This window comes from Mytilus edulis, chromosome 8 (genome assembly GCF_963676685.1).
Source record: "Mytilus edulis chromosome 8, xbMytEdul2.2, whole genome shotgun sequence".
NCBI classification, from domain to species: Eukaryota; Metazoa; Mollusca; class Bivalvia; order Mytilida; family Mytilidae; genus Mytilus; species Mytilus edulis.
The window spans coordinates 89,188,760-89,200,199 of record NC_092351.1 but is presented as its reverse complement, the minus strand read 5'-3'; the positions used below and the strand labels follow the sequence as shown (position 1 = coordinate 89,200,199).

At 29.6% G+C, this 11,440-nt stretch overlaps 1 long non-coding RNA gene across 1 annotated transcript; it reads right to left on the bottom strand.

Moving 5' to 3' along the window:
• Window positions 1–4,293: 4,293 nt before the first annotated feature.
• On the bottom strand, window positions 4,294–9,840 carry LOC139486566 (uncharacterized). Its single transcript, XR_011655605.1, has 4 exons — window positions 9,731–9,840; window positions 8,097–8,253; window positions 7,231–7,308; window positions 4,294–5,920 (listed from the first exon to the last, which is right to left on the bottom strand). It is a non-coding gene; the product is annotated as an uncharacterized lncRNA (long non-coding RNA).
• Window positions 9,841–11,440: the final 1,600 nt, after the last annotated feature.

Here is an 11,440-nt window from a genome sequence, read left to right as displayed (position 1 = left end):
TGAAATACTGATTGATTAAGTCTATGACATGAAAAGACAAAGGGGACAAGAGGACGGAAATGCTCATTCTGAATTGACTAAGACTGTGCGATCGTTGATATCAAACAGAATTATAAAACTGAATGGATAAATGAATATAAATACATGTTCACATGTTACATAAATCTTTTAGACAAAACTATTGCACTTGTCTTACCTCCATGTCAAATACGTTATTGTCACCATATAATAAGCCTTAAAGCGACACTAGCTACGAGATGTATACAAATCTAAAGTATGATTTGTTTTTGTTCAATCAATAATAAAAGTGAAATAGTGAAATAATAATTCGGTTTTAGCAGCCAAATTGGGTCAATTTTGTCAAATTAAACTAAATAATATTGATAATGAATTATTCACTTGCAAGTGAAGAAGTGGACCTCATTAAATCCGTATTTATGTGAACTTCAATTTAACCTCTTAACTAGAGATGAACAACGCATGCTTTGTAAGCGTACTGTTTAAGGATGTTTGCTCCTCTATTTTTTGATTTTTTGCCAGATTTTCGGAATCCTCTGGTTTTATCCATGTATTAACATTAAAAAAATTGCCCACTAACCCCTACTTTTCTTTTCGTATTTTTATTACATAGTGTTTAAAAAGCCATATTTCAAAATCTTATGAAATCCTTGTTATTTTCATAGCTTTTTAAACAAAAAAGTGCCAATGTTAAGTGAAAGAAAAATCTAGAGAGAATTCTTTCCCGCCAAATTTTCAATAACCTATATCACGAAAACAAGCACACGGACCCTCCATTTTTTTCTGCTTATTTAGTTTCTCTATTTATATACTATCAATTTATAACAGTCTTTAGAAAAGCTTGTTATTTTAAAACAGAGTAGCAAACATCCTTAAGGAAAAGGAATGTCAACATTGAAAGTGAAACAAAGGTAAACAATGGTAAATCATTTGATGACTGATTCAATCCACTTAAAATCGTTTTTCTACATGTAAAAACGATGAAAAACATATATTTTTAACCTATAAAAAAAAATTAAACAGACCTATAAAAATCCAACTGCACGTGTTGGCTGAATGTATTTATATCTAATCATTAGTATATTTTTGTTTATATCACTTATATGGTCATCTGAGGTCATCTCTTTATTTAATTTGACTCGACTAAAATACACACGAAACGAAACCTCATATTGTTGACCCTGTGCTCTGTAAATTGTATATTTCACACTTTTGATTGTTTGGATAAATGTTTTACATTGTTAAAAATAAAATATGAGAATTTGAGTCAAATCGGTGAACATAAATTTGACAGCTAGTGCAACTTTAACACATATATCAGTATATTGTATTTAGTAAAACATCATTTTGATTCTAATAATAAAAAAATTCTTCCAACTACCAATATCAAGATGCTAATTTATTATCTTGATTGACAACGTATTAGTTACGTTTGGTCTAAAAAAAGATGTTTTTTTTCCACAAGAAATTGAATGAAATGTTTGTTTCACAGATGGCAACAGACATGTTCAAATTGTCGTGATTAAAATAACATCAATTTTAACCCGAATTTGACCTTCCGAATTATACTTGTCAACAGGTTTGTAATTACATAAACAACACCACAGCTTGTACCACATGTAGAACAGGATCTGCTCTCTCTTTTTGATCACATGAGATCACTCCTAGTTTGTGGCGGTGTTCGAGTTTCTTGGTGTTTAAGTTTGCTATGAAATATTTTTTTTGTACTGACATCCACTGCATGAAATGATGCATTTAATATAAAATATTATGCATATGTTATGCATATTAAATTTCAAATTACAAAAAATATTATGCATTTACTTTGCTGGAAAATTTCTAATTTAATATAGATTTAAACTAAATTTAATATTGCAAATAAATTCCCAAATTTCAACCTAGTTTAAAGGTATTTTTAAATCTAAATAAATTTCAAATTTAAAGAATTTAAGTATAGACTAAATTTGAATAAATTTCTAATTTAAAGAAATGTTTATGTAAATTAAATTTGAATAAATTTCTAATTTAAAGAAATGTTTATGTAAATTAAATTTGAATAAATTTGAGATTTAAAGAATTTTTAATATAAATTAAATTTGAATAAATTTCAAATTTAAAGAAGTTTTGATATAATTTAAATTTGAATAAATTTGAGATTTAAAGATCTTTTAATATAAATTAAATTTTAATAAATTTCAAATTTAAAGAATTTTAAAGATAAATTAAATTTAATTAATTATGTAATTTAATTACATGTAAATTCAAATAAATTTCTTGTTTATGACTTATTTAAATTAGAACTTCCATCAAATTTAATGCAATTTAAAGTCAATATAATCCTGTATAACTACTTGCAAAACAATAGTACAAATGAATAATAAAGAAAAGGCAGAATTTTTCCCTCTGTTTTTTGGAAAAGGGAAGTTGGGGATTTGTTTTTACTTTAACCCAAATATCTGGTTTGAAAATATCTAATTAAATAAAAAAACAAAAATTAGGAAAAACAGGAATTTTTAATGGTGATAACTTTGTAGCTACTGTACATATAAAATTGATCCTCCAACTTTTCTGATCCATGTTTACAAAGTATTAGACTTGAAAGGATTGCTGCTCTGTGTATTTACAGTAGAATAATATTTGTGGTTTCAAATGGCAATGTGCAAATGTATAATTTGTCAGAAAACATTGAAGACTGTATTTTACAGATGAAACTTAAACAATAATCCAACGAATACATGTCACTCATTTGCAAAGCTCAATACCATTTTGTAAATATGCCTTTACCTATATGTAAAGAATGGCAATGCATCTGAATTTATATAAGAACTTGAAGAGTTAGAATCTAAGACATACAAAAAACACAAACACCAGATATAAACTATAGGACAAGGCTATCTATGTGTGATTTGGATTTTGACAATGGCAGCAATATACAATAAAGGAGATAACAAAAATTTTTGGACAAAGCATAACCATACACAACAATTTCTAGCATTTTCTTATTGTCATCCTGTCTAGGGCATAGTTATTTTTATCACTTCTAATCGGGTCAGAATAATAAAAAAAAAAACAATTTTGAGTTATTTCCCTTTGTATATACTTCAATAAAAGAAACAAAGTATCTAACAAATTAATTTTATTCAGATACTGTCAGACAAATTAGAGTTGTTTTGGTGATAAATTAAAACAAAATGTCAAAAAGTTTGTTATACAATTTTAAAAACATTTAAAACAAATAAAAAAACACTTTTGTATAAAAAAAGTCAAGTTCTACATCAAAGAACCTCATCAAATTCAAACTAATTAATAAAATAATGGTTATTGACAAATTAACATGCTTACTTGTATAGATTATTTAAGAATCATAACAATTGGGTTATAACAAATAGCAAACATAGGCACCTCTAAATTTCAAGTTTGGCATCATAAAAATATTAATGAATAATCTCCCCTGCTAGCATTATTTGTCAATTTTAAAAACTTCAAAAAGCAAAAAAACAAAAAACATAACATTATTTACATGATTAACATAATTCGTAAATTCACAAGAGTGCACACACTGAAATGTCTCGCCTTCTTTACTTATCATTGATATTATGTTGATAGTCCTAAGTATAAAGCTTTATTAAAAACTGTCACATAAACTTAACATTAACCAAGATAACTAAACAAAGAGCAATGAACCATGAAAATGAGGTCAAGGTCAGATGAACCATGCCAGGCAGACATGTACAGCTAACAATGCTTCCATACAACAAATATAGTTGACCTATTACTTATAGTTTTAAAAAAATAGACCAAAACACAAGAACTTAACACTGAGCAATGAACCGTGAAAATGAGGTCGAGGTCAAATAAAACCTGTGCGACTGACATATAGATCATAAAATATTTCCATACACCAAATATAGTTGACCTATGGCATATAGTATTAGATAAAAAGACCAAAACTTAAAAACTTAACTTTGACCACTCAACCATGAAAATGAGGTGAAGGTCAGATGACATCTGCTCGCTAGACATGTACACCTTACAATCATTCCATACAACAAATATAGTAGATCTATTGCATATAGTATGAGATAAATAGACCAAAACACAAAAACTTAACTATAACCACTGAACCATGAAAATGAGGTCAAGGTCAGATGACACCTGCCAGTTGGACATGTACACCTTACAGTCCTTCCATATACCAAATATACTAGCCCTATTGCTTATAGTATCTGAGATATGGACTTGACCACCAAAACTTAACCTTGTTCACTGAGTGAAAACCGTCTGACAGGCATGAGGACCTTGCAAGGTACGCACATACCAAATATAATTATTCTATTACTTATAATAAGAGAGAATTCAACATTACAAAAACTCTGATCTTTTTTTTTCAAGTGGTCACTGAACCATGAAAATGAGGTCAAGGACATTTGACATGTGACTGACGGAAACTTCGTAACATGAGGCATCTATATACAAAGTATGAAGCATCCAGGTCTTCCACCTTCTAAAATATTAAGCTTTTAAAAAGTTAGCTAACGCCGCCGCCCGATCACTATCCCTATGTCGAGCTTTCTGCAACAAAAGTTGCAGGCTCGACAAAAAAAACATCCTGCTGCTCGAACATTGATTAAAATTTCATTCTAAATGCTGTATGCAAGAATAAAAATAATAAGGTGTAATGAAATACTTCAAATATGTACAATTGAATAAAATAGCACACAAATAAACTTTTATCAACAAAATTATGTAATGTGAAGCAAAAAATTATCAATATTGAATATGTACTTGGACAATTGAAGAAAATAATAAGTTTATATGCTTATAAATATATTTGGTGTATTGACTGTCTCCTGATTAGTTAAAATTTTTTAGTTTTATTTTCAATTTTTTTTGTTTACAAATTTTATGAAGTCAACATGTGCATGATGTGTGTACTTTGTTATTATTTATATAAATAAAATAAAAAAAAATTCTTTGAGCCTTATTTTTGATAGAAATTTATTTATAATGAATGGCAATAACTTATTTTGATTTTATTGAACCATAAAATTAATTTTCAACTATTTACATTTTACATAATCCTCTTCGCAGATTATCTAATGTGAAGATTCAAAAAGTTATCTCCCTTTGACCAAGCGATTATAAATAATGTGAAATCTTACAGGAAAAATTTTGACAGCAAATACAAGACACTGAAATGAGCAACACTCAAATTATTATTCAGCATTTAATTAATTAGAAAAGGCAACAGAAAGTTTAAGTAAAAAGAAATATGTAGCTTAACCAAACACATTAACATAATCTGATGTCACCGATATGCTGCACTTGTAAATAATTTTAATAAAAAATGCAAATGTTGAAATAAAAGAGCAGTAATTCATTTTTTTACTTTAAAAAATAATCAAATTCAATAAACCAAACCACTTCATTTTAAGGGTTCCCCCCTTAAACTGAAAACTGTCAACTATAATTCAAAAGTAAACATGAAGGTATTTTTGTTCTTGCAAATTCCAAAAGTGTACCTTTGAATTGGTCCTTATTAAAATTTAAAGAAGTTTTTATTGATATCTCTCAATTTTGTGTCATATGCCCTTAAGTAAAAATCCATGCAAGTTCTGTACATTTCTTGTGACAAGGCCTCTCTGATTTACTTGGACCTCAGCTCTTTGCCCTGTGCATTCAGCTGTCTCTGGTATTTACAGTCTAGTAAATGACTTTAGTTTATCCATGTAAGATTTAAAATCTTGTGACAGTCAAATCCCAGTTGTGATCAGGCGAGTTTATCTACAGAATCACTGTCCCAACTTGACATTAAATCAATTTGCATGGCCTTTCTAAATTTCTCCTTTTCTGACACTGGCAGTTTCTTGGCTTAAAGGGCCTTAGCTCTATTTTGTAGCTTCTGTAATAAAGTAATAAAAAAAATGTTTAATTTTATTAAATTGACAAGTGATATATATGTGACAAAAGCAATAATTTTCTGCATGCAATTATTCTATCTTAATGCAGTTGTAATCAAAATCATATATTTAAAAGATATTCTAATGAGTGACCCAAAAATATCTCGTGGAATAACTCTATAAAAAGAATAGCTAGAAGTTGTGATAAATTTTCTATTTTCAATGGACCATGAAATTGGGGTCAAACCATTAATTTATCCTTTGAAAGATCATAACATAAGGCACATGTATATTTATTTTTAAGTTGATTGGTCGTTAACATCATTAACAACTATCCTGACCAAAAACTTTTACCAAAACTTGAACCTAAAGCAGAACAGATGAAAGAATAAACAAACAAAAGCATGGATCATTAAACATAAACCCCTTCTACTATTGTAGGCTGGCATACAACTATTACACATTGTGATTTATTTATCAACATCAAAAAAAATATTGATTTGTATCAGTTTAGTTTTTCAATTATATTTTAAAACTAACTCCTTCTATCATTGTTTGGTCTTATTCACGGTGTAGAATATATACAACTTTTATAATTTAATGTGTGATCCCCTCAGGGGTTCAGGCTTATATTTTGGCAAGTGTTTGATGTGTCTATGGGCACTATGGAGGTCTAAAATTAGGTAGCACCCCATTTTTTCCCTAGGGAGATTGATATTGGAATAGCTCATTATTGAGTTTGTTGTCTTTATCAATTTCAATATAAATCACAATATCAGGTACAGCAATTTTTTTTTCTTTTGACATATAAGAAGTATTTGTAAATAGTATTAAAATACAATCAGCTGTATACAATATAACCAAAACAAAAATCTGAGACTGGATTACTGCCCTTTTATCTATTTATTATTTGATCTATAAAATAATATTTAATCAATAGAAATGTGAAAATTTCAAACAAGATTTAAGTCAGTTATTGTTTGATTTGGCTAATTCTACTAAATACACAATTATTTTGATTTTTGTTGTTTTTTTTTTTTTCCTGCAATTATTTTGTAACACTCTAATAAAAATGAGTATGAATTCAATCCTCCATGACTCTATTCATGCTATTTGTTAGATATCTCTACTCTCATTGGCAACAACACTTCATCTCCTTATAAATAAATTTTTGCAGGCCTCAACTAACAGTATTTTCCATAAAATATATAAAACAATAAAAAGCTAGTACAATCATGACAATGAGTACTATTAATTTATCCCAAGACTTGGTCTGGTCATGTCAAATTAATGTAATCACCAAATAGCTTACTTCAAAATAGAACCAGCTGCTGTTTTACATGTCCAGACTAGATTGTTTATGCCTATAAGCATCACAAACAGCTGCTTACTGCAAAATAAAACATAAAAAGTTCCTAAGAGGAGATAATTAGTTGAATTTAAACATTCATATTATATTTGTTAAACTTGGTCTAAGGAAAGGGTGTACAGGATTTCCAATACTCAATATATATATATATGTCTAGCGGGACGGCTGCAGTGTAGGCGATTTGGTGTCACAATATCACAGTAGCATGGGTTCGAATACCAGCGAGGGAAGAACCAAAAATTTGTGAAAGCAAATTTACATGTACAGATCTAACATTGTTAGGTTGATGTTTAGACGAGTTGTATATATATATATATATACATGTATATAGCCCAGGTGGTCGTGTGGTCTAGCGGGACGGCTGCAGTGCAGGCGATTTGGTGTCACGATATCACAGTAGCATGGGTTCGAATCCCGGCGAGGGAAGAACCAAAAATTTGCGAAAGCAAATTTACAGATCTAACATTGTTGGGTTGATGTTTAGACGAGTTGTATATATATATATATATATATTACAATGTTTGGCTATTTGAAACATTATGATCACATGCATATATGTATATATTCTGACAGACATTTCAACATACATGTAATATACATAAGGTATATTTATAGATTTTAACAAGGCTAAGTAAGTATATAAGCTGATAATACTAAAAAGGCATACATGTAACTCTATCTTTTATCAAAGACAATGGCACGTCTCTATTTGAATTACATGACTTACAATGTACATTTATATCTTTTGAAAGATTTTTAAAATCATAAATTCAGAAAATGTAGACAAAATATATATATACAATATATACCTTTATATGTGAAGGAACATGGATGGCTGTTGTATTCCCTTATCTTTGAGCATCTGTTTCTGCTTGAAATCGATTCTCTGTAACAATTGGTGCAATTCTTCAATTTTTTCACTGTCATCAAGATTTCTGTTTGGGAATCCATCATCTTCTTTATTAGCTAAGTAAAATAAAAACTTTTTGAGAAAATGTAAATATTCAACATGATGTTCATACAAAATGATATTAAGTTTAAATTCTTTTATATAAATGCCTTTTAAACTTGAGTCGCTGAACTGTAGTAACATGTATATGTTACAGTAAATACATGTAGGTGAAATTAGGAATTACATGTAATTACTAAACACTTGAAGTTGGTCAAAAATTATCTGTATTATTATGCTCAACTTAAACTATTTTGGATTAAAACTAAAGTTACTCTGATTTAACCAAATATTTGAAAGTCCATATTTATTTAAGATATTTTTTATACATATCAACCATTCAAAATTTTAAGAGTACTAACTGATCTTCTAGTTAGTATTACACAGCTAAAACAATGTTGTATTATGGTCAGGTGATCAAAAGTTATGGTTGTTTTAGCAGTCAGTAAATAGGTGTAAATATTCATTTTAAATTTAGTAATTACTGGTAATAACTGGGCCGTTTAAGGAATTACTTGTATTAACTAAGTGCATCAGGAATTACCTGTAATTCCTAAATTTTAGTAATTACATATAATTCCTAATTTCACCTATTTACTGTAACATATATATAAACAGTATGTAAAGGTTTGAAATGTTTCCAAAAAAATACTCAACAATCATAATATAAATGAAGGAAGTATGGTAACCTACATGTATGTATCATTTGTTTGGCTATAGTAATTGGATCAACATCAGTTGGTCTTTAGCGGATAGCATTTATTTTGGAAACATACCACATTGTTTACTTTAATCTAATTAATCTTCATATACAACATGTACAATGTACATATACATGTATCTTAGTTTTCTCGTTTGAATTGTTTTACATTGTCATATCGGGGCCTTTGTGGTATGGGCTATGCTCATTGTTGAAGGCTGTACAGTGACCTATAGTTGTTAATGTCTGTGTCATTTTGGTCTCTTGTGGACAGCGGTCTCATTGGCAATCATACCACATCTTCTTTTAATATATCATTAAGCATTTGAATAACAGGCACTTGTTTCTATCCATTGGAAGACCCACTATCAACGTATATTTTCGAGAAGGTACCCAAGTAATTTTTTCACCTCTCCGCTTAAAACCATTATTTCTGGTATATATATACGTTAATAGTGGGTCTTCAAATGGATAGAAACAAGTGCCTGTGATTTGAATTGATACCAATATCAAGGGTACAACTGATATGTCACCTGGGTAAGTAAGGTACATGTACCTATAGAACAAGTCAATTATCCAATAATCTTAAAAACTATAGCACAGTTTGTAATTATTCCGTGACAATAAACAATAATTTGGTTTGCACGACACTTTGACTATGTCCCCTCCTTTTTAAATAAGGTTTTGGGAATAAAATATATTGGGCATGCATCTATCAGATTAATCATAAAAAGTAAATTGATTGTGTAAGGTTATGTAATATATAATGATCTATATTAAAGTAATGCGGTTACCAAATCGAAAATCATGTTGAATTTGAAGTGTGTTCTTCTTTTGGGATTTGAAAATCCCGCAACATGACGACTTAAACATTGCTATAATAGAAAACACTCGAGACTACCGAAAGGTGCACGGTCGCACTAAATACCAATAATATGTTATTAAGCCAAAAAAAATAATGTATCCTTGATATGATGCGTATATAATATAATTGTTTAAAAGATGTGAATAACAGAATAAATGACAGACACATGATCTCCAGAAATTAACTATTAAAGATAATAAAGTATTTTCCTGGTCTACTTTTTGGTCTTAACTTACACTGTTATTATAACAACAATACAAAAAAAACCGCGGGACATGACCAGATAATAAATATAATTTTTCATACGTACAAATCAAGTTGATCGAGTTACCTGGACTCATAATATTCACATATTAGTATAACCTTTAATATATATTTCTCAAATTATTGCTTTACAAATGTAATAGTAAGCATAGGTACTTGGATACAGGACATTTTTTTTACCCTACCCTTTTTTTCCAAAATCTGTTATATTTTCGTTTTCTCACTTTCGTATTATTTATTTTTTTCGCGTCTGTCTGTACGTGTCATTAGAACATAAATACACTACAAATTACTTGGTTTTGCTATTTACTATCAATTCCAAGTTTACTATCCACAGCAGTCACGGATATATTACTAAAGAGAGTGAATTTTAAAATAGAAAACGAAAAAATAACGGATATTGGAAAAAAGGGGGAGGGTAAAAAAAATTGTGACATCCCATTAGTCTGACAACCATTATTCGGACAGCCCAATACTCCGACAACATGTACTATTGACAGCCCATTATTACGACAACCCATTACTCCGACAGCCCATTATTCCGACAATATGCGTTTTTCTTAGTGTATGGATAAATTTTCTCTAAAAAAAAAACCAACTCCGCTCTCTGATATTTGTGGTTGTCCGTTTTGATTCCAATTATTTTTTGCATGCGGACATTAATTTTGTCTCAGTATATTGGAGTTGATACACATGATTATAGCAACTGCTCAGTCCTTAACCTCGCCCCTCTTTCGTTTTGCGTGTCTAGTTACTTTATTTATCTTTATATTTCGTTGTTTGTGTGTCTACTATCAGTCTGTGCTGTTCTAGCTCGCTATTTCTTGCATGTGTGTCTTGATCTACCTTCTTTTCACTAGATCTTCGAATCCCCCTTTTCGCGTATCAGGGGAGTGAGGTTCCCCCACTATGAACTACATAAATAAATAATACATCGGAGTTGGAAAACACTACTCGCCCTCTTTGGTCGCAACACTTTCTCTCCTTGTATCACTCATCTGAGTTTTATTTAAATTTATTTTGTTGCAGAAATAATGGGATAAAGTAGCGTCAGTCAAAATAAGAAAAACAAAGAGACAAATACGTACCCAGAACCTAAAAAATAAGAAGACAAATAGGACGAAATATGTGCTAAGAAAAGATGAGCAATTCCAATCATGATCAATCATGAATACGGTATCATGTTCGGGAATGAGAATCCACGAAATACGGAGACAGTACATGTAGCACTTCTAATAGCGATCGTTCAGACATAATCCGAGAGATGACACTCAATATTTTGTTGGGAGACTGATTTTGTATCCTAAGATTATTTTAAATTCTAGAAAGATATGCCTCTTTTTTAATGATTGGTGGAGATGCAGGACTGCATGAT